The 22280-nt window shown below is 48.0% G+C and overlaps 1 long non-coding RNA gene across 1 annotated transcript in view; it reads right to left on the bottom strand.

Annotated features, from left to right (window-relative positions):
- Positions 1 to 12272: 12272 nt before the first annotated feature.
- Positions 12273 to 22280, bottom strand: part of LOC310694618 — a 30856-nt gene continuing 20848 nt past the window's right edge. The window contains exon 2 of the long non-coding RNA XR_014519776.1: positions 12273 to 14577. This is a non-coding gene — a long non-coding RNA (uncharacterized lncRNA). The remainder of the gene's footprint in view (positions 14578 to 22280) is intronic.

Consider the following 22280-nt stretch of genomic DNA (forward strand, 5'->3'; position numbering starts at 1 on the left):
TAGGCTCTGTGGTTTAGACCACAGTGCCACCCGCATCCCTTCAAACTGAGAGGGTAGGAGGATCCAGATAATATTTCAGCACCACGGACAGAGCATTGGGTTGACTTGGATACAGGGCTAAGGAAACAACCACACCACACCTTTAAAGCACGCTTTAGCTTCGTTAACAGCCATGGCTACTTCTCAAAGGATCCTGGGAACTGTAGTTTGCTAAGGGTCCCCTAACAACTCCTGGTGGCCCTTAAGAAACTTAGAGCTCCCAGGATTCTTGGGGTGGCGGTGGCGGGGGATCCATGACTCCTGCAGTAGTGTAAGAAGGCTTGACATGCATGATGTGTAAACAGGTGGTGTATTTACTCTGCAAACCTGAGTAATGTCTGCTCACTTCTGGGTACTCCTTTTTTTAATTCAGTGGGTCTGAGCTCCTGGGTAAGTGGGGTTAGGAATTTATTTATTTACATTTCTATTTATTTGCAGCCTGTCTCTCCAACCCAAAGGTCTCAAGGCTGCATACGATAGAGATTAAAATCACTTTTTAATCTATCTATTCATCACCTATCTATCCGAATCAAAACAAAATAAATCAAACGAGATCAGAAAATTAGTACCTGTTGCAGAGAAAACAGGCAGCAGAAGCAGAAATCAAAGGATTTATTATTTATTTATTCGATTCCATTTGTGAATCACTTCCCATGAAATACCTCAAAGCAGTTTCACTGTAAAAAGAGAAAGAAGGAAAAGAAAACAGCAAAAAAATAAATAAACAACAAAAAAGCAATTTCGAATGGAAAAACAATTTCAAATCCGAAATGGATCTCCACCTGAAAGGCTTGGAGAAAGATCTTCTACTAGAATGAAGATAAATACCACCAGGAACTTTATCCTTCTCAAAGGCTGGGCAAGCAGATGCATCTCTAGTTTCACCTCTCTTCACTCCTGTTGGTATTCCACCAGTGCTGGTCAGAATCCTCCTCAGCTCTGAAATACTGATTTCCTACTGTAGAAATCTCGAGGGGGAGGGGGACGTTACAGAATCATAGAAACATAGACTTGAAGAGGGTCATCTTGACCAACCCCCTGCAATGCAACCACAACTAAAGCACCCCAAACAGGTGGCCACCCAACCTCTGCTTAAGAACCTCCAAAGAAGGAGAGTCCAACGCCTTCAGAGGTTCTTTTATTCATTGCTTCATTTATTGGTTGCATCACGCTCTGGTGTGACCAAGAGACAGAACCCCAGGTTATGAGGAGTAGAGTCAGCTAGGGCCACCTCCACCCATTTGGCTTGGACTGTATCGTTCATGGGGATGACTTTATTACTGCAACATGCTTTTGGTGGGTCTGCCCTAGAGCAGAATGCAGGGACCAGATGGCTCACAGGGCCAGATTACTGGCAACACATTACTCTGTTGCTGAGAGAACCGCAGCACTTGCTGGTTTGCTACTCGGCCAGGTTCAAGGTATAGTCATACCTTGGCTTTCGAACAGCTTAGTTCACAAACAACTCAGAACTCGAACGTCACAAACCCAGAAGTAGGTGTTCTGGTTTGCGAACTTTGCCTCGGAAGTCGAACGTCCAGCACAGTTTCTGTGGCATCTGCTTGGCTGCAGGACACCTTGTTCTCCGGAACGCATTCTGTTCAAAAACCAAGGTACGACTGTACTTGTGTTAATCCGCAAAGCCCAGAACAACTAGGGCTCAAAGTACCTATCAGGAGCATCACCTGTCAGGTGAAGGTCAGCAATAAAAAGCCCCAGTGTCAGTGAAGTTAACTCTTTATTCAAGGAAACCAAAACAGTGCAGGCCTAGTGATCCCAGCAACCAGTGCTATTTTTCAAAAAAACCCAGAGGTGCCAGAACACACTATGATCACCTCCCTAGTTTTATTCTTAAAAAAGGTAAAAAGGTAAAGGACCCCTAGGCAGTTAAGTCCAGTCAAAGGTGACTATGGGGTTGCGGTACTCATCTTGCTTTCAGGCCGAGGGAGCCGGCATTTGTCCAAAGACAGGTTTCCGGGTCATGTGGCCAGCAGGACTAAACCGCTTCTGGAACAACGGAACACCGTGATGGAAACCAGAGCACACGGAAATGCAGTATACCTTCCTGCTGCAGTGGTACCTATTTATCTACTTGCACTGGCTTGCTTTCGAACTGCTAGGTTGGCAGGAGTTGGGACAGAGCAATGGGAGCTCACCCCGTCACAGGGATTCGAACCACTGACCTTCTGATCAGCAAGCCCAAGAGGCTCAGTGGTTTAGACCATAGCACCACCCGCTTCCCTTTACCTGTTTTCTTCTAATGGCAATGGTGCCCACCTGAGAGGTGTCGGAACTGAGTTCTGGTGAGTTCTGGCTGAAAAAAAGGCCCGTATTTAAATAATTATAATCTGCACTTTCATCAAGTATGTTAAGGTGGCTTGCAGCATGCAAAATATAATAAAATCAACCCATAAATATCTGTAAAGCATAATTAAAAACATCAATAAAGCATCAGTCAATACCTGTTGCTTAAAAAGAGAAATTCATATTGTGAAGGCCTGCCTAAACAGTAGAAAAGACGTCTGAAGGAAGGGAAGGATGGTTTCTGCTGAGCGTCTACTGGCAGGGAGTTCCACAGGACAGGGCCTACCACTCTGAAGGATTGGTTCCCAGTGATGTCCAACCAAACCTCAGGGCATGGGGAACCACCAGAAGTGCCCCATCAGAGGATCTCAGCCATTAAGGCAGATCATAAGGAATCAGGAAGTCCTTAAGGTACTGCAATGGACTGGCTGGGTGCAGAATAGTGGTGGGAGGCACCAGCAGGGGAACCCCCAAGGAAACCCCCAGGGGAAGAAGGTTCAGAGCCAGGGGATTGGTGGTGGGATGATGATGAGTCATCAGAGGCAGAAGAAGAAGCAGACAGGGAGGAGGAGGTGTCAGAAGCTGAAGAGGCAACAGAGTTTAGTGAGCAGGGAGAGTCTGTGACAGACAGCAATCCTGATTCAGAGGCTGGAGAAGAGGGGAAGAGATAGCCCTTGGGGTCCTTTCCAATTCTACAGTTCTGTGATTCCATGATTCTAAGGCTACATGCATTCCCATGCACACACAACCCTCAACTCAACGCGGTTGCCATAGAGGGTTGACTGTCTAGATTCCAACCTGGGAATCCAGCCCAAGGAAGGTGCCCATGAAATTCCTCCTCCTCTTCCTCCTTCCTCCCAAGGCAAAAATCTGGGTCCTGCATGACCAAGAACACAACCTGTCTTTATTTCACTTCTGCCCCCTTTTTTCCTTTAAAGCAGCAAGCTAGATGCTTTGACGGCTGCATATACTTAGAAAAGAAGTTTGATTCAGCCCAGGTCCCTGGACTGAACGTGATTTGCTGCAAAAATGAAACTTGTGGGAAAACATGACCTCAATAAATCCATGTGCCAGTCCGTCAAAGCAGGGGTAAAAATAACTTCCAGCAATTTGCACAAGAAGATTTCTAAGTAGAAAAGGGCAGCGGGGAGGGGGAGTCTAGATACAACATCTGCCCCACACCAGAAACTACTGAAAGGTCTGATCTCTGGCTTCTTCAGCAGCCTCAGATTTTGTAGCTGGAGTCAGTCAGGGCCCCACCCAACCAGGCTAGGTGGGAAAAGGCTTGCAGGGCAGGGAGCAGGTCTTCCAGGACTCACAGCCAAGATTATCAGAGTTCAAGGGCAGGAATATGGGAAAGAAGTCCTGTGGGGAAGGGTTGAAGGAACAGGACATGGTTAGCCTGTTGAACAGAAGAATCAAGGGAGAGCATGATGGTGTCCATCAAATTTTGGATGGGCTGTCACACAAAAGAGGGCAAAGATGTGTTCTTTGCTGCAGATCCACAAGGCGAAATTAGCTCTCATGCAGTTAAAGGTTAGATTTCACTTGAGCATTAGAAACATAAGAACACAACAAGAGTCCTGCTGGATCAGGCCAATGTCCCATGCAGTCCAGCATCCTGCCCTCACAGGGGCCAACCAGATACCTAAGGGGAGGCCAAGAGCTGGACCCGAGTGCGAGAGCAACTCTCCCCTCCTGCAGTTTGCAGCACCTGGCATTTAGAAGCATATTGTCTGACAGGGGAGGTAGAACATCCATCAGGATTAGTGGCCCTTGATAGCCTTCTCCTCCATGAATTTGCCTAATGCTCTCTTAAAGCCTCCCCAGTTTGGGACCACCACCATGGTGGCCGGGGGGGGGGGAGAATCAAGCAAGTAAATAAAAATACTCAACTAACTGACCAATCGCATGACAGGTAGCTTGGTTCTGCCCCCGCCCCAACATAACTCCTGCTCCCTAATATAAATCCTGACTACACCCATGGCCACCACTGCAGCAGAAATGTACACACAATACAATAGAAGCCAAACTAATCTAGAAAAGAAAGGAGAAAAGAAGGAAAAGGAAAGAAAAGAAAAGTAAGACAGGAGGGAGGAAATAGGAGGGAAAAGAGAGACAGAGAGAAAGAGAAAGGGAAAGAGAAAGAGAAAGAGAAAGAGAAAGAGAGAATCTAAAGCCCTCCGTCAGGAGAAGATCTTAACCCTTATTTCACACAAAAGGGGGTGGACGTTCCCAGCTCTCAGCTGGGAGCTTCAATGTCTTCTCCTGGACCCCCACCCTGGGAGATCTTTCCTTCCCTGCCTCTCATGAAGGATCCTTCCTCAACCATCCACCACCTTCCTGCAAATATCCTGTAGGGGAAATGTCTTGAAGGTGGGAGCAGCTTGAGAACAGAACCAGGGACCGAGGAAGGAGGTGAGCTTTCCTTCTCTGGAAGTCTCCAAGCAGAGGCTGGAGGACATCTTTTGGAGCTACTCTAGATCAGACAGACGGTTGGTGTAGATGGTGTCAACAAGAACCCCCTTCAGTCTTTTGATTCTATCATTTTTTCTCTCCCCCCCCCCCGCCTCAGCACACCAGGGACTGGATCAGATGTTGAGCCAGCTGATGGAATGTCCCTTAGGGCAGATGCTGCTGGTTTCTTCCTGTCTTCCTTAGCCAATTATCGTTTCCTAGAGCCACATTTGTGAGTGCTTGCCTGGGACTCATTAGGAGCCTGGAGACCTTAATGGGTGTGTGTGTGTGTGTGTGTGTGTGTGTGTGTGTGTTCCAACAAGAGAGCAGAGTTTCCAGTTGCTTGGAGCCACAGAGAGGGTGAGTTCGCTGTTGTCAACCCCTGTGGGGGATGTTGCAGCAACATTAGTGAGTCCCATAGGGAATTCCCGCTGAGCTGAGAATGGGGGTACCTGGCAAATGAGCTGCGATAGGGAAGGAACAGGGAGGAAAGTGTCCTCCACATGGGAAGAGGTAGCAGGAAGCCACTGGCGATTGTCCTGTTTCCTAGCTGTTCTTAGGATTTGCTAGCAAGGAGACCGTCGGTCGCGAGGAGACCCAGAGGTAGTGTAATGGTTAGAGTGTTAGACTTGGTACTGGGAGAACAGAGTTCAAATCCCCCACTCAGCCCAAGCTACCTCACAAGGTTGTTGCGAGGATATAATTGGGAGGGGGAAAGAGCCAGTGTGATGTAGTAGTTAAGAGTGTTGAGACAAGGGACTCAGCTACATTAGTAAAAAAAAAGGTTCTAAATGCGTTATAACAGTGTGATACCAGAGGGCACTGTAGAGTTCGATCCTTTGACAATTATTTCGCATTGTGAGCTTTACAGCACGTTTTCCTGAAACATTTTTTTGATGTATCTAGATCCAGCCAAGGACTGAATTTCCAGCTCACTGGGTCACTTTGGGCCAGTCGCTGCCTCTCAGCCTAACCTTCCTTGCAGGGTTGTTTTAAGCATAAAATGGCAGAAGAGGAGAACCATCAACTGATGGTTGGCTCCTGCAAAGCCCTGCACACAGTACTGGCAATCTGCTGATCGTTGGGGGTCTCAAGGTGCCACACATGGAGGTAGGCAGGGCCTGGCAACCAGCTGATCATCTGCATGGGCAAAAATGGCTCACCTGATGTCATTGTGGTGTCAGGTGATTGACAGGTAGGTAGCTCCACCCACCTGGTGATGGGTGAGCGAGGTATTACTGTCTAGCCTGTTAACCGGATTTCATTCTCCACCACTGAGGTAGTGTCAAGAAGCAAGCCAGAAACCAGATTCAGGAACACACCTGAGCTCAGAGAGAACCTTAACAGATTGGAGAACTGAGCCCAAGTTAACAAAATGAATTTCAGTAGGGACAAATGTAAGGTTCTGCAGTTAGGCAGGAAGAACCAAATGCACAAATATAGGATGGGGGACACCTGGCTTACTAGCAGTACATGTGAAAAGGAGATCTAGAGATCTTAGTGGACCACAATCTTAACATAACTCAACAGTGTGATGCAGCAGCAGCAAAAACCAACAACCCTAATGCTATTCTAGACTGCATCAACAGAAGTATAGTGTCCAGGTCAAGGGAATGGTTGAAGGAGCTGGGTATGTTTAGCCTGGAAAAGAGAGGACTGAGAGGAAATACAATAGCCCTCTTCAAATATCTCAAGGGCTGCCACATGGAAGATGGAGGACACTTGTTTTCTCCTGCTCCGGAGGGTAGGACTCAAACCAACGCAATTAAGTTACTAGAAAGGAGATTCTGACTAAACATATGGAAAAAACTTTCTGACAGTAAGAGCTGTTTGACAGTGGAACAGACTCCCTCGGGAGGCTGGGACTCTGCTTAAGCAGAGATTGGGTGGCCATCTGTCATGGTTGCTTTAGCTGAGATTTCTGCATTGCAGGGGTTGGGATGGATGACCCTCGAGGTCCCTTCAAACTCTCTGATTCTAAGAATGACTCAAATGGAACAGGAAGTCTTTTATACTCTTTCCTATCCCATGACCAGCCTCGGTGGACAGACAGTCTAGGGCATAGGTAGGAAAACTAAGGCCCGGGGGCTGGATCCAGCACAATCACCTTCTAAATCTGGCCCGTGGATGGTCTGGGAATCAGCGTGTTTTTACATGAGTAGAATGTGAGCTTTTATTTAAAATGCATCTCTGGGTTATTTGTGGGGCATAGGAATTCGTTCACCCCCCCCAATATAGTCTGCCCCCCCCCACAAGGTCTGAGGGACAGTGGACCGGCCCCCTGCTGGAAAAGTTTGCTGACCCCTGGTCTAGGGCCTGAAGGTACTTCACTGAAAAGACTGCCACCTACAGTTCAGGGGTTCAACACAAGGGGCAGCCACACACAGATCCAGACACCAACATCCTGATCTTCCAGGCTCTCTCTGCTTAATGAGCCAAAAACCTGGCAGGGGGAAGTCTCCTGCTCCCCATGCTGGATCAAAGCTAAGCCCTGGTTCCATATTTTAAAAACCACGCTTCTAGCCCCTGTGGAGGCATGAGGAAATATTCCGGCACATGTGCGTGTCTTAGAGAGGGGGCAAAGTGCATTTCTGAACGGGGAGGGAGGCTTCTCTCACGGCAGATTCCTGACAGAGAATGAACTGCGTATTTCATTTTAATGCTCCCATCTCAAAACACACCGTCTCTGAAGACAGTCCTATCGATTTAACTTTCAAGTAAGCATGCTTAAGGTTACAGCCTTATAACTTGTTGGGGGAGAAGCTTAGGCTAGTTTTCCATGTGGAGGAATTTTTTTTATTGGCAAGCTGCGGGGAGAGCTCATCCATCTGATGAGCTCCCCAATCTGGAGTGGGAGGTGATTCAGGCCTGACACAAGTGAGCATTAAGCCCTCGTTGCTGGAGGTGGGGGTCCGCGGAGGGAAAAATTAAGTTCAGGTCACATTTGAATGCAAACCCACTGTGATGGTCGGGGTCTCGGGCTCAGACTTGGAAGCAGAGGAGTCTCAGTCTGCACCAGATCCTTTGCTTCAGACATCATCTGAACCCAGTCTGGGACCTGATGCTGAAGAGTCCCAGTCTGCACAGGTTCCTCTGCGACAAACACCAGCTGGGGTGAGTCAGGGGCCTGAGCCTGCCCTGGCTCCAGATGCGGGGATTACCTCGTTGCCTTTAGCTGGGCCATCACTTCCAGCTGCTCCACTACTGGTTTGGTCAGGGGAGGCTGAGGTGCCCCCTGGGTCTTGTAACCCACCAACATCTCCCAAGCTGCAGAGACTCAGGTCTGAGCGAAGGAGAGACCTGAGTACTTGCAAGAGGGGAGTGCTCGCCTTCGGGCAAGGTGAGTTGCCAGGGGATCAGGACCGGCTGTTACCCCAACAAAGATAAAAGGCTGTCAGACCCCACCCCAGGTTGCAGGAGCAATGCTGCTGTTTGCCAGATCCTGCCTCAGATCCTGTATCTGTCCTTGCCTTCAGATTTGGGACCTGACCTGGACCGCATTTCTCAGGTTACCCCTGGGGCCAGCACACCCACCCAGACCTGCAGTTCCTGAAACCATATGTGGATGGAAACAAGGCAAGCCTTCAAGACTGGGTCTTCTTTGAATTTCATGATGCAGTGTTCTGACCCAAAACTGTTTGGTTTTTTTAAAAAACTGCATATTGGGGGGATGTTTGCATATTGGTATGTAGCAGAGTGCAAATAACGTGCCGCAGTGCATTACATTAGGGGACATGTCTGGTGAGAATGTCTAATTTAGGCAAAATTTCACACTAAAGCCTGTGCATTAGCAGAAATGTGTGTACTCTCAAACAGAAGCAGCGTCCAGATCAAGGGAAGCAGTAGCAGAACTCTATTCTGCCTTGGTCAGCTGTCTGCTGGAGTTCTGAGTCCAGTTTTGGGTACCACAGTTTGAGAAGGATGTTGAGAAGCTGGAACATATGCAGAGGAGAGAAGAAGAAGAAGAAGAAGAAGAAGAAGAAGAAGAAGAAGAAGAAGAAGAAGAAGAAGAGGGGGAGGAGTTTGGATCTGATATCCCGCTTTATCACTACCCTAAGGAGTCTCAAAGCGGCTAACATTCTCCTTTCCCTTCCTCCCCCACAACAAACACTCTGTGAGGTGAGTGGGGCTGAGAGACTTCAAAGAAGTGTGACTGGCCCAAGGTCACCCAGCAGCTGCATGTGGAGGAGCAGAGATGCGAACCCGGTTCCTCAGATTTCTAGTCTACAGCTCTTAACCACTACACCACTATACTACACCACCCTGGAGAGACCAAGATGATCAACAGTCTGCCTCATAAGCAGGGTCGGATTTAGGTTTGATGAGGCCCTAAGCTACTGAAGGTAATGGGGCCCTTTATATGTCCAGCTGTCCTTTGTCAACAACAAATTGCCACCGTTTTTTGTGTTGAATATATGCTACAGTGGTGCCTCGCAAGACGAAAAGAATCCGTTCTGTGATTCTCTTCGTCTAGCGGTTTTTTCGTCTTGTGAAGCAAGCCCATTGACGGATTAGCGGATTAGCGCTATTAGCGGCTTTTAGCGGCTTATCTGCTGATCGGATCAGCTGATAAGCGGCTAAGCGGCTTAAAAAAAAGGGGGGGAAGGAAAAAAAACCTGCAGGAACTCGCAAGGCATTGTCATCTTGCAAAGCAAGCCCATAGGAAATTCATTTTGTGAAGCACTTCCAAAATGGAAAACTCTTTCGTCTAGCGAGTTTTCCGTCTTGCGAGGCATTCGTCTTGCGGGGCACCACTGTATATGGTAATTTATGGACCTAATAGGTATCTAAAGCCATTTGCAGGTAACAAATAGGAGCTTACACAACACAAAACACTGTTGCTGTATGTAGGTTTTATTTATTTGTTTTTTATCTTATATTTTGGAAATGTACATCCAGGTGTGCTTTTTTCCCTTTAATTTTTTTGGGGGCCCCCAAGAGAGTGGGTCCCTAAGCTATAGCTTGTTTAGCTTATACGTAAATCCGGCACTGCTCATAAGAAACGGTTGAGGGATTATGTTTAGCCTGGAGAAGAGGAGACTGAGAGGTGATATGATAGCCATCTTCAAATATCTGAAGTACTGTCATCAAATATCTGAAGTACTGTCACATGGAAGATGGAGCAAGCTCGTTTCTTGCTGCTCCAGAGGGGGAGGACCTGATCCAATGGATTCAAATGGCAAGAAAGGAAATTCTGACTAAACATTAGGAAGAACTTTCTGAGGGCAGGGGCTGTTCAACGGTGGAAGGGACAAAGAAGAAGAGAAGAAGAGTTTGGATTTGATATCCCGCTTTATCATTACCCGAAGGAGTCTCAAAGCAGCTAACATTCTCCTTTCCCTTCCTCCCCCACAACAAACACTCTGTGAGGTGAGTGGGGCTGAGAGACTTCACAGAAGTGTGACTGGCCCAAGGTCACCCAGCAGCTGCATGTGGAGGAGCAGAGAAGTGAACCCGGTTCACCAGATTACGAGTCTACTGCTCTTAACTACTACACCACACGACCTTGGAAGGTGGTGGAATGTCCTTCATTGGAGGTTTCCAAACAGAGCTTGGGCAGCCATCTGTCAGGGATTCTTGAGCTGTTATTCCAGCATTGCAGATGATTCTTGGGGTCTCTCTGAACCCCACAAATCTATGATTCTGTGGAATGGGTAAATTTTCACGTGGGCTATTTGTTTTTTATTGCAAACTGGTGTAGAAATGCAGCAAATTGAACTTCCAGAATTGGAAGGAATTCCTGAGGACCATCTCGTCCAACCCCCTGCAATGCTGGGATATGCAACCGTCTCATACAAGGATCGAACCTGCAACCTTGATATTATCAGCACCACGCTCTAACCCACTGAACTATCCAGGCCTTTGGATATCTTTACCTTGGCCCTTGAGAGTTAAAGGTATTTTGTTTTGTGGGATATGCCTCTTTGGCTGGTTTTATACCATCCCGTTTCCACTTGGAACAGTTTTACCTGTTTTATAATTGCAATGGCTTTTATCTGTTTTTATAATTGTATATTTTATTGCTGTTACTCCTCCTGGGACTTCCTGGGGAAGGGGAAACAAGAAATCTTAGAAACAACTAAGGCTGCATTCATGCTTAAAGCACACCCCAAGTGCTGGTAAGGCACAAAACTTCCCCCAAAGATTCTTGGGAACTGTAGTTTGTTAAGGTGCTCTGTATATGGGCAAACTATGATTCCCAGGATTCTTTGTGGGAATCCATGTACTTTAAATGTGTAAGTGGATAGGCAGCCTAAATGAGATTGGAAAAATTAGAAAGCGAGAGAAACTGAAATGGGTAGATTCACCCCTTCTTATGCCACCAGAATACAAAAAGGCAATAATTGGAAGGGGTTCAGGGTGAGTGCTAGCCTTCCTTTGCCCTGGGGAGGCCCACCACGTGCAGAGAGACCTTTTCCAAAATAGTTCTCCAAAGCCAACCTAAGATTGCTTGGCATCGTGCCCCCTTGCTCTCTGCACCCCCCCCCCAATGCCTTGGCTCTGGGAACACAGAACACTCTATTCCTCGGCTCTCCGGCTTCGAGAATTTTCTGCGGTGATGAATGAGACTTGGAAGCCGTCCCAGAGCTGTCGCCCGAGCCTCCGAGCTGCAGCTAATTGAGTCAGATCTGCTCCGCCAATGCAGCAGGATTAATCGGCTCCACTTCTGAGGCCGTTGCTGGGAGGAAGCGAAGCAGGGATGGGTGTGTGCAGGGGGGCGATGGGGGTGGCTCAGAAGTAGAAGAGAGAATATGGGCAGTTAGCATTGGGGATTGTTTCATAGACGAGGTGGGATTTATCGAGCTGCATTGGCAGTTTTTGATAATGTTAACCATGCAATGGCACATAGCAACTGGTTGTTTGATGGCTGACATGCAATGGCCTACAGTATCTGTCTAGGCTTGATGACTGATGACATTGAATGCATGGCTATGTTTGATGGCTGATGTTTTTTTTTTATAATGTTAACCATGCAATGGCATATAGAAACTGGTTGTTTGACGGCTGACATGCAATGGCCTGCAGTATCTGCCTAGGCTTGATGACCAATGGCCAATGGCATTGAATGCATGGCTGTGTTTGATGGCTGACGTGCAAAGGAATATAGCATCTATCTGCACCTGTGTTTTTGTAAGTGGTGGTTGTGCTGCACTATGCTCCAGAGAGTGGTCCAAAAGGCAGGGAGTGGCCAGCTCTATGGAGCAGGATCGCAGTGATCAGAAGATAAGAAGAGCCTGCTGGATCAGGCCCACAGCTCATCTAATTCAGCATCCTGTTCTCACAGGGTCACCCTGAGAAGCCTGCAAAAAGGATCTGAGTGCAACGACCTTCTCCCCACTTGCAATTCCCAACAACTGGTATTCAGAGACATACTGCCTATGACAGTGGAGGAATGTCAGGCTTCAGGGACTCAAGCTTCCTCCCCCCCCACCTTTGGCAGTAGATAAGCAGAACAAAGCGAAAGGAGTCTCTTACCAGCGAGAGATTTTAATGATCACAGCAAGGGAAAACAAAGAATCCATTCCTCGGAATGGAGGTGCTCCCAATTAAGGGTTTCACCCACTTCACCCCTAGTCACCCATGTCACTTCTGTGTCTTGCAACCTGATCTCACAACCACGGTGTTTTCTGTGCTGCCACCGTATCTGCTCTTCGTGACCTTGTGCTGAGCCGATGGAGGCTTTCCAGCGAAAGAGATTCTGTTAACTCTCACTCTCCCAGTTCTTCTTCTCCTAGTTGTTCACCACCCAGTTCTTCCCAACTTCGGTCTTCTGAACTATGTCCCTCTACAAACCACTGTTCCAAATCTATACTGTCCTCCTGCTCCTGGGAAAATTCAGGATCCGGATCCGGAGCAGGGGGAGGGAGAGGCTCCCACTATTCCTCATCTGTGCCGCCCTCCTCCTCACAGTCCCTGACAAGGAAGAACAATGGAGGTAGCTTTAAGACAAATATGCAGTTCATACAAATATGCACATTGACATTCACATTTTCACCAGATTAACAAGAACAGCAAGAATTTTCGTCCCTTAATGAATGAGTTAGTCAATCAATCAAATTTGCATAGGAGAGAACCCAATTGCTCCAAAGAATAAAAGGAGCACATTTTATTGTTGGACGTTACTTTTTAAGTAGGGTTTCCCAAACTTTGGTCTCCAGCTGGTTTTGGACTACAGTTCCCATCATCCCTGACCCCTGTTGCTGCTAGCAAACGATGATGGGAGTTGTAGTCCAAAAAGCAGTTCTAAAGTATTTCAGAAGGTGTCATTGTAGAAGAGGCATCTTCTCTTTTCTCTCACCCAGGATTGATTTAACAATCAATTCTTCCTGGGAAATTCTGGGAATTTAGGCGTTTGCTAACAACTTTCAGCACTTTTAATGAACTACAGTCCCCAAGGATTCTCTGGGGGGGGGGGGAGCCTCAGCTGTTTAACATGGTGTGATTGTGGTTTAAATGTTTATTTATTACATTTATATACTCTCCTTTCCCCTCCTCAATTTATCCTCACAACAACCCTGTGCAGGAGGTTGGGCTGTGAGACAGTGGCCGCCCCTCAAGGTCACCCAGTGGTCTTCATGGCTGGGTGGGGATTCGAACCCTGCTCTCTCCAGCTCTCTTACCATTGCACCACATTTTCATATTCGACAGCAGCCAAACTCAAATGAAAGAAACCCTCAGGTCCAAGATGCATACTTACTTGGGAAGTGAATCCAATTGTGCACAATAAGATTTACTCCCCAGCAGCTGAGTGCACGATTGCAGCCTAATTCTGGGACCCTATAATAATAATTTATTACTTGCACCCTGCCCATCTGACTAGGTTGCCTCAGACACCCTGAGCAGCTTATACCTGCGAAAAATTCCTACTGAACTACAGATGGAGGAGAAATTTGACTCAGTTCACATTTAAAGGCGAACCTGCCTAATTTGGCACTCCCTGAAGCAACATGCAAACCAAAACACAGCCATCCTTTGAGATTTGCACTTCTCTGAATTTCCACAATGCAATTATCCAGCCAAGTACAGTGGTACCTGGGGTTAAGAACTTAATTCATTCTGGAGGTCCGTTCTTAACCTGAAAGTGTTCTTAACCTGAAGCACCACTTTAGCTAATGGGGCCTCCCGCTGCCGCCACGCCGCTGCTGCACAATTTCTGTTCTCATCCTGAAGCAAAGTTCTTAACCCCTAAGTACTATTTCTGGGCTAGCGGAGTCTGTAACCTGAAGCATCTGTAACCTGAAGCGGTTACAGGTATCATTGTAATGTATACCAAAAATGCACATAGCAGGGTAAAAATGTGCAGAAAAAATGCATATATTAGTGAAAGTGACATACCAAAATTGCTTTGCAAAAAGGTGTACATTAGGAGAAAATTGTACTAAGATGCTCATGAATTTTCACAAAGACCTCAATAATAATAATAATAATAATAATAATAATAATAATAATAATAATTTATTATTTGTACCCCTCCCATCTGGCTGGGTTTCCCCAGCCACTCTGGGCGGCTTCCATAGAAACAAAAAATACACTAAAATATCACAGATTAAAAACTTCCCTGAACAGGGCTGCCTTAAGATGTCTTCTGAATGTCAGGTAGTTATTTATAGCTTTGACATCTGATGGGAGGGCGTTCCACAGGGCGGGCGCCACTACCGAGAAGGCCCTCTGCCTGGTTCCCTGTAGCTTTGCTTCTCGCAATGAGGGAACCGCCAGAAGGCCCTCGGCGCTGGACCTCAGTGTCCGGGCAGAACAATGGGGGTGGAGACGCTCAACCTGATGTAGAGATGCAGAGGACTGAATTTAAGACTGGAAAAGTGAGAATCCAAGAGAATCCCAATGTTGCCAGATTGCCACACCCAGCACTGAACCCCGTGGGACTTCCTATTGAATAAACCTATGCTGCCTTGAACTTGTTGATCATTCAAATGAAGGGCTGTGGTTCGGTGGCCGAGAACGTGCTCTGCATGTTTTACAACTCCTCCATTAGCTAATTGAGATAAACGTTCCAAAACGTGGTCTGCCAGAGTGCTTATACACGGTGCCATTTGAGTAAGGATTTCCAAGCGGTCTGTCTGCTGAGTGAAAGCAAGCATTTTGCACGACAGCAGCCACTCTGCAAGCAAATTCAAATAAGCATCCCGAAATGTGACCAAGCTGGAATGCAAGGCCTCATCTTCTTTGCAAGCTATTCTGTGCGAAACAGGAGTTCCTAGATATCGAAGGTCTGGAGAGCAGATCTGAGCAAGACTGTAGCTCATTCATCCGGCGAGCAGAGACGGTGTAGATTAGAATCAGTGATTTGGGGTTATTTTAAGCACTATGCAAATCCTATCAACAGTTGGTGTAGAATAATTAAACAAATGTACTGCGCATCTAAAAATATTATTACAGCCCTTGATGTTCTTTTATGCAAAATGGCTCGGGGACGGATGGAGATTGGCTCTTGCTGAAATTCCCTATGTGCCTTTAGGCAGTTCTCTGTGCAGTGGAACAACAACAACAAGGTGCATACTAAGTCAGGCCAAGTTAAACCATGGGGCCTGTCTAGCTCTGTGGTGTCCACAATGAGAGGCAGCAGATCTCCAGGGTTTCAGGCAGGGAGTCTCGACCACCCACAGCCCTTCACAGGATAAAACAAGTCCCCCACCGACAATTTTGGTACAGGTTAAGCAGATGCGAGGATCTCAAAAGGAAGCATACAGGAGACCATGAGTTCCTAAAGCAATGTAATGTCAGGTGCAGGTGTCAGGAGTGGGCCAGCAATAAATTACACCGAGTAAGTGAAGTCAATAATAATAATAATAATAATAATAATAATAATAATAATTTTATTATTTATACCCTGACCGTCTGGCTGGGTTTTCCCAGCCACACTGGGCGGCTACCAGCACATTCAGAAACATAGAGTTAACTCTTTATTAGAAGAAATAAGAGCTGCTCAATAGTGCCCAGCCTAATGAGCACAGCAACTCTTCCCAGTAGATCTTGCCCCTATGAGGCAGTTGTGGGCACTGACAGTCCCTGCCTTCCCACAACTGCCTATGTCTCCTTCACTCCTGAGTCCTTCCTAAGCAATCTGAGACTCTGCTGGCACACCTGTCTCCGCTCCTCCCTCTTCATACCTCTTTGGGTTCTGGGAAACCAGGGGAGAGGGGAGCTAGTCATAGCAGGATGGGGAGATCTCCTGGCTTCTTCACCAGCCTGATTCATCTCAGCCTCTTGACCTCTCTCCTCTTCTGTTTCTGCTTCTGCTTCTGGACTTCTCTTTGCCACACACTCTCCCTGCTCACTAAACCCTGTTGCCTCTACAGCTTCTGACATCTCCTCCTTCCAGCAGGCTCCCTCTTCTCCCTCTGACCACGCATCATTGTCCCCCCCCCCCCAGCTCTGAGCCTTCTTCCACCCAGCCAATCCATGACATGTAAGCACCCTGCAAATCTGACTGCAGCTCCTTCTACGATGCAAATCCAGGCCACAGTTTTCCATGCACATTTTCTCCCGTGTTCGCACCTTGCAAACAAATCGGTTTGAGTGTCGGAGCAGGACCAAGGGACCCCACCATCAAATCCCTACTCAGCCTGGAAGATCACCGGGTGAATTGCGCTATCTCTGTCACCTACTCTTGCTTCCCTTCCAAGATGAGGTGTGGTCTCTTAGAATCAGGAGGAGAAGCACATTCCCTTCTGTGAAACATTTCAAATGCTGCATGCCAGTGATGCACTCAGGTCATTCTGGTTGACCAGGATGCTGGACCAGAAGGCTGTTGGCCAGATCCTGCAAGCCTCTCGTCTTTTCTTATCATGGACAAGGTTGGAGGTAAAACTGGGCAGGGCAATGGATGTAAATATTCCCTTTCTACAGTAGGCTAGTTTGTACACACTCATGCAAACCTCCATGTCCTCTGTTCAGACAAGCAAGAGGCGTTATCGGAGTTCAAGGACACATTCAAGCCAGGTAAAAACACTTTGTTGCAAAACAATAGCCAGTGAGTGCTGCAGAGAGAGGAGATGGTATGGGGTGGATCCTGAGGGCCAGATTGAGCAGCCTGGAGGCCTACATTTGGCCCTCGGACCCAAAGCTCCCTGCTACTGCTTTCAACAAATCTCTCTCACTGCCAGGTGTGGAGAGTCCTCCTCCCTCTTTGGTAATTTTGCAGATAAGAATTAACGAGCACTTGATAGATTTATAGTCCTTTTATTACAGCCTCATGTTGCAAGCACAAATATACAGCCCTCCACAAGGAGGCCAGTTGGCTACTCTAAATCCTCCTCCTGACTTTCGCAGCAGTTAAGGCACCAACGGGAAGTTCCTCCCCCTTCTGCCTCCTTTGCTCCCTTATATGCTAGGACCTCTGAGTCCGTGGTGAGGAGGGGCACACTCTCAAGTGACGTCTTGACCAGCTGCCCCCTCCCTTCTTGCTCCCTTGTCATTATCGCGTAACTCCTTCCTAAGCTGTTCAGTTTCCGTCTCTCTCTCTCTGCTTCTGAACACGCTGTGGATAAGGGGGGGGGGAGGAGACCTCTTCCACCTCCAGCTCTCCATCGGAGAGAAGCTGGTCTGCCATAGAATGCACTCCCCAGTCCTCATCTTCAGACCCTGACATATACTCCCTCTATCTATTCAAAGGTTAGCCAATTCCACTGTCAGGAGTGCATGCAGGAGCCAGGCCCTGTGACCAGTAGGGCTTCGCAGGACTGGGGCCTTCCTAAGTTTGTTCTGGAGAGGTAAGGCACGGCTGCATAGGTGAGGCTGCTTGGTAACTCACTGCACCTGGTGGCAAGAGCCGGGAAGGGATATAAGGTCAGCATTTGCCTTCGGCTCTTTGCCACAGCAACACGCTTCCTGCCTTGCTGCATTTGGCTTCTTGCTTCCTGATCCTTGGACCCTCAGCTCCTTGACTCCTTGCTTCTCAACCCTCGGACCCTTGACTTCATGGCTCCCTGCTTCCTGACCCTCAGACCTCTGGCTTCTGGACTCTCATTCCTGCTCCCACCCTGCCATCTTGCCCCCGGTCCCGACGTCTTCAGCTGGGACTTCGATCACCTGTAGACTAGACCGTGACACTTCCTGACAAAAAGAAGAAAGATACTCAAGCAGTCATTGAGAACCATGACCATCTGGCCAGTGCTTTCTGTGTTCCCTCTTCCTATGCAAGGGGTTGGACTAGGTGAGCCTTAGAGGACCCTTCCAACTGCACAATTCTGTGATGCTGTTAGCACAGGACGTTGGGGGCAGAGGTCCAGGGCCCTCCTTCAGCAGAATGACTCCAGCCTTGAAAGGCTGGTGTACCACATTTTGAAGCTGGCAAATCGATGCGCATTACCACCCAGAGTAGGGCCGGGGGAACCTGGTGACCCCTCCAGACATCAGACTACAACTCCCATCATCCCCGACCAGTGTGACTGATGGGAATTGCAGTCTAACAACATCTGGAGGTACAGGTTCCCCAGCCCTGAGCTACAGCCCCCCCCCGCAGCCCCCCCCGCAGGACAATAGCTTTATTGTTATTATTATTTATTGGACTTCCCAGACATGCTAGACATTTGTTACACAAAAAGGTCTCCAAGCGATGTGTAACATATTTAAGGGCATGAGCAAAGGTAAACAAACAAAACACAAAACATGCATTATAATAAGCACACATTTATAGAAAAACACATGGGATTCATTTTTTTAAAAAAATACACAGTGCAACCTTTTATAACAACAGTGGAAAGCTCTGGCAGATCAACTGACACAGAATATTATTTATTGAATTTGTGATCTGCAGTCCCAACAGTGGAGGCTGGTCTATGAGGTCTCCTGGATCAAAGACCTCTCAGGGTGGATATCGTACATTTTTACTCCTCTTCTGGAAACCAAGGCTGTGGCTATGGAAGAAACAAGACTCTTTGGGAGTGTTAATGCTGTGAACTCCTCCATCATAGGCTCAGGTTGTATATATGTGGGTGGTGCTGTGGTCTAAACCACCGAGCCTCTTGGGCTTGCCAGTCAGAAGGTCGGTGGTTCAAATCCCTCCGACGGGGGGAGCTCCCGTTGCTTGGTCCCTGCTCCTGCCAACCTAGCAGTTCGAAAGCACACCAAAAGTGCAAGTAGATTAATAGGTACCACTGTGGTGGGAAGGTAAATGGTGTTTCCGTGCGCTCTGCTTTCTGTCACGGTGTCCCGTTTTGCCAGAAGCGGTTTAGTCATGATGGCCACATGACCTGGAATGCTGTCTGTGGACAAACGCCGGCTCCCTCGGCCTAAAAGTGAGATAAGTGCCGCAACCCCATAGTCGCTTTTGACTGGACTTAACCGTCCAGAGGTCCTTCACCTTTACCTTCATATGTGTTAACAAACCATATATCATAAAGACACTACAGTCACTGCTGTGCCTCACTCCAAAAGGAGACACAAACTCTGGGTAAACGCCTGGAACCCCTGGAATCTTGCACCACTAGGAGATTGGGGTGGCATGTGACAATACTTACAGAGGCTGGGGGGGGGGGCATTTCGATCACTCTGGTGAATCGCCTAATATAGGAATAGCCGTGGCAAAGAGGTCCCTTCTGTACGTCTCAGGGTGAAGGTAAAGGTAAAGGGGCCCCTGACCATTAGGTCCAGTTGCGGACAACTCTGAGGTTGCGACGCTCATCTTGCTTTATTGGCCGAGGGAGCCGGTGTACAGCTTCCGGGTCATGTGGCCAGCATGACTAAACCGCTTCTGGCAAACCAGAGCAGCACACGGAAATGCCGTTTACCTTCCCGCCTGAGTGGTACCTATTTATCTACTCGCACATTGTGCTTTTGAACTGCTAGGTTGGCAGGAGCAGGGACCGAGCAATGGGAGCTCACCCCGTCGCGGGGATTCGAACTGCCGACCTTCTGATCTGCAAGCCCTAGGCTCTGTGGTTTAACCCACAGCGCCACCCATGTCCCAGGGTAGAAGAACTTTACGCAGCTTATAGATAAACTATGGAAGTCGTTTCGACAGGAGGCAGTGATGGCCATCAACGCCAATGAGTATTAGACAAATTCACGGAAGAGAGGACTAGCGATGGCTACTAGCCACGATGGCTATGGATCTGCCTCCACGATCAGAGGCAGCCATGCTTCTGAATACCAGTTGCTGGAAGCCACAGGAGGGGAGAGGACCTGTGTGCTTGAATCCCGCTTGCGGGTTTCCCACAGGCATCTGCTTGCACACTGGGACAAAATGAGGCTGGACTAGATTGGCCACTGTCCTGAACCAGCAGGATATTCTTATGCTCTTATACACCCTAATGGAACAACCCCCTCTGGGATCTGAGTGAATTAGGGGTTGGGGTGGGTGGGTTAGAAAGGAGGAACATTAAGAGCCCGTGGCGAATATGAAAAAAAACCCCAGTACCTGGGTTTTGTCCTTCCCTCCCACTCCCTGCCTCCCTCTCCCCTTGACTGTCAGAGGAAGTTCTATTCAAACGGAATCTCGACAGCGTTCCCCTTCACTTATTAATACCGCCGAGTACATTTCAGCGCTGGGAGTGTAAATATTCAAACAGTTGTATCTCTTTCCCTCCTTAGCGTCTGAAGAGAACAGCTTCCTTGTGTGTGAATGAACTGAAACAGAATAAATCATTCCTGGCAGCTGCATTGTATGTGTGAGGGAGGAGGGGGGGAGCACTGGAGGGGAAGTGAGGATCTCCCAAGGATATTCCCACAATGCACTGCTGGCAGGGCCCCTTTGCTTTCTCCCTGGACTTTGAAACAAGGGGTAGGAGGCCTCCAAAAGCAGGAGGGGGTTGGGACAAAAACACCTTGAAGTGGGGTGGAAAATGGAGGCCACTGTGGCTCTTCATAAACAAGAAATGAGGAGGTTCCACATCAGAAAAGCACTGCAGGGTTAGGGCCAAAGGCCCACCTAGGAATGGGCAGGAATCTAGTTTGTTCCTCATTTTTAAGTGAATTGATGCAATTTGTGCTTCCCCGGGTCATCTGTGGATCAAAACGCAGTTATCCATCAGTTTTTGCTGTTATCTAATTTTTGCAACACAGTTCTCAGCCAAAAAAGACATTAGAAAGTGCGTTTTGGGACCAGGATGTATGCAGAAACGTGCACTTAGCTATATGGCGCACTAAAAATGTGAGATTTTGGGTGGTTTCAAAAAATAATTCGCAGAATGGTGTGCATTGTGGGATAAAACACCCTGTGAAAATGTACATATTAGGGAAGACTGTGTACCAGAAATGTGAGTTTTCGTGTGGCTTTAAAACAAGTAATTCGCAGAATGATATGGAAACCAGCCTTGGGGAAGTAGGCAGCTGCCTTATATGGAGTTAGCCCACCAGGTCCACCTTGCTCAGTATTGCCAACACAGACTGGCAGCAGCTCTCCAGGATCTCAAGTAGAGGTCTCTCTCAGCCCTCCTTGGAGATGCCAGGGCAGAGCACGCAAAGCAGACACTCTACCAGTGGGCTACAGCTCTTCTTCATAAGCACTTATGAATAAACAATAATCAGGGAACAGAAATAAGACCGATCCATCCACCTGTAGGTTCATCTAGTTGGTGTTGGCTTGAGATTTTGGCGAGCCCTTGGCCAAGACACCATTCACATCCTCCTCCCTTGGCAAGTCTATCTTCTCACTGCAGCAGGACAAGGAAACATAAGGCTGATCTTAGAATAGAGTGATGGGCAGGTCTAGGATTACAGTTCCTTTGCCACCTCCACCTTCTGCCTGGACACTGAGGTCCAGCACCGAGGGCCTTCTGGCAGTTCCCCCGCTGTGAGAAGCCAAGTTACAGGGAACCAGGCAGAGGGCCTTCTCGGTAGTGGCACCCACCCTGTGGAACGCCCTCCCATCAGATGTCAAAGAGAAAAATAACTACAAAACACTTAGAAGACATCTGAAGGCAGCCATGTTTAGGGAAGCTTTTAATGTTTAATAGGTTATTGTATTTTAGTGTTTTGTTGGAAGCTGCCCAGAGTGGACGGGGTATAAATAATAAATTATTATTATTATAATATTACTCAGGACGTGGATGTGTAAGACTGGGAAGGACCGTGCTTGCCTGGTGGCATGCAAAAACACTCTGTGCATGCCCAGAGACCTTTGATCCTCCCAGGGCTGTGCTGCAATGCCAGCAAGCAGGCTGCCCTGTGACTCAGCAGAAAGTCTCTCTGCGCCAGCTCAGCCGTCGGGCACTCTGCCCATCTCGGCGGTGCATCTGCCTGACAATGGCATCTGCAGATGTCGGGCGCGTTGCAGATGGGAGTCTCGACGCTCCTTGGAGGACGCGGGCTCCTCCGTTAATAACGGCGAGGCAAAGCTCTTCTGAAGAGGGTCGTAAATCTTTGATAAGGGCTGCTTAATGCGCCGAGTTAAGAAAGGAAGGGGGAAAAAGACAAGTCTAGGAGCAGGCTGGGTGTGAATATGCCAGGCAGGGCCTGTCTGAGTGCTGGAGAGATCCTTGGGCCGCCCATGTGGCCATTGTCCAAAATAAATCCTTCACAAA

Source organism: Podarcis liolepis (assembly GCF_965112155.1).
Source record: "Podarcis liolepis genome assembly, chromosome: 15".
NCBI lineage: Eukaryota > Metazoa > Chordata > Lepidosauria > Squamata > Lacertidae > Podarcis > Podarcis liolepis.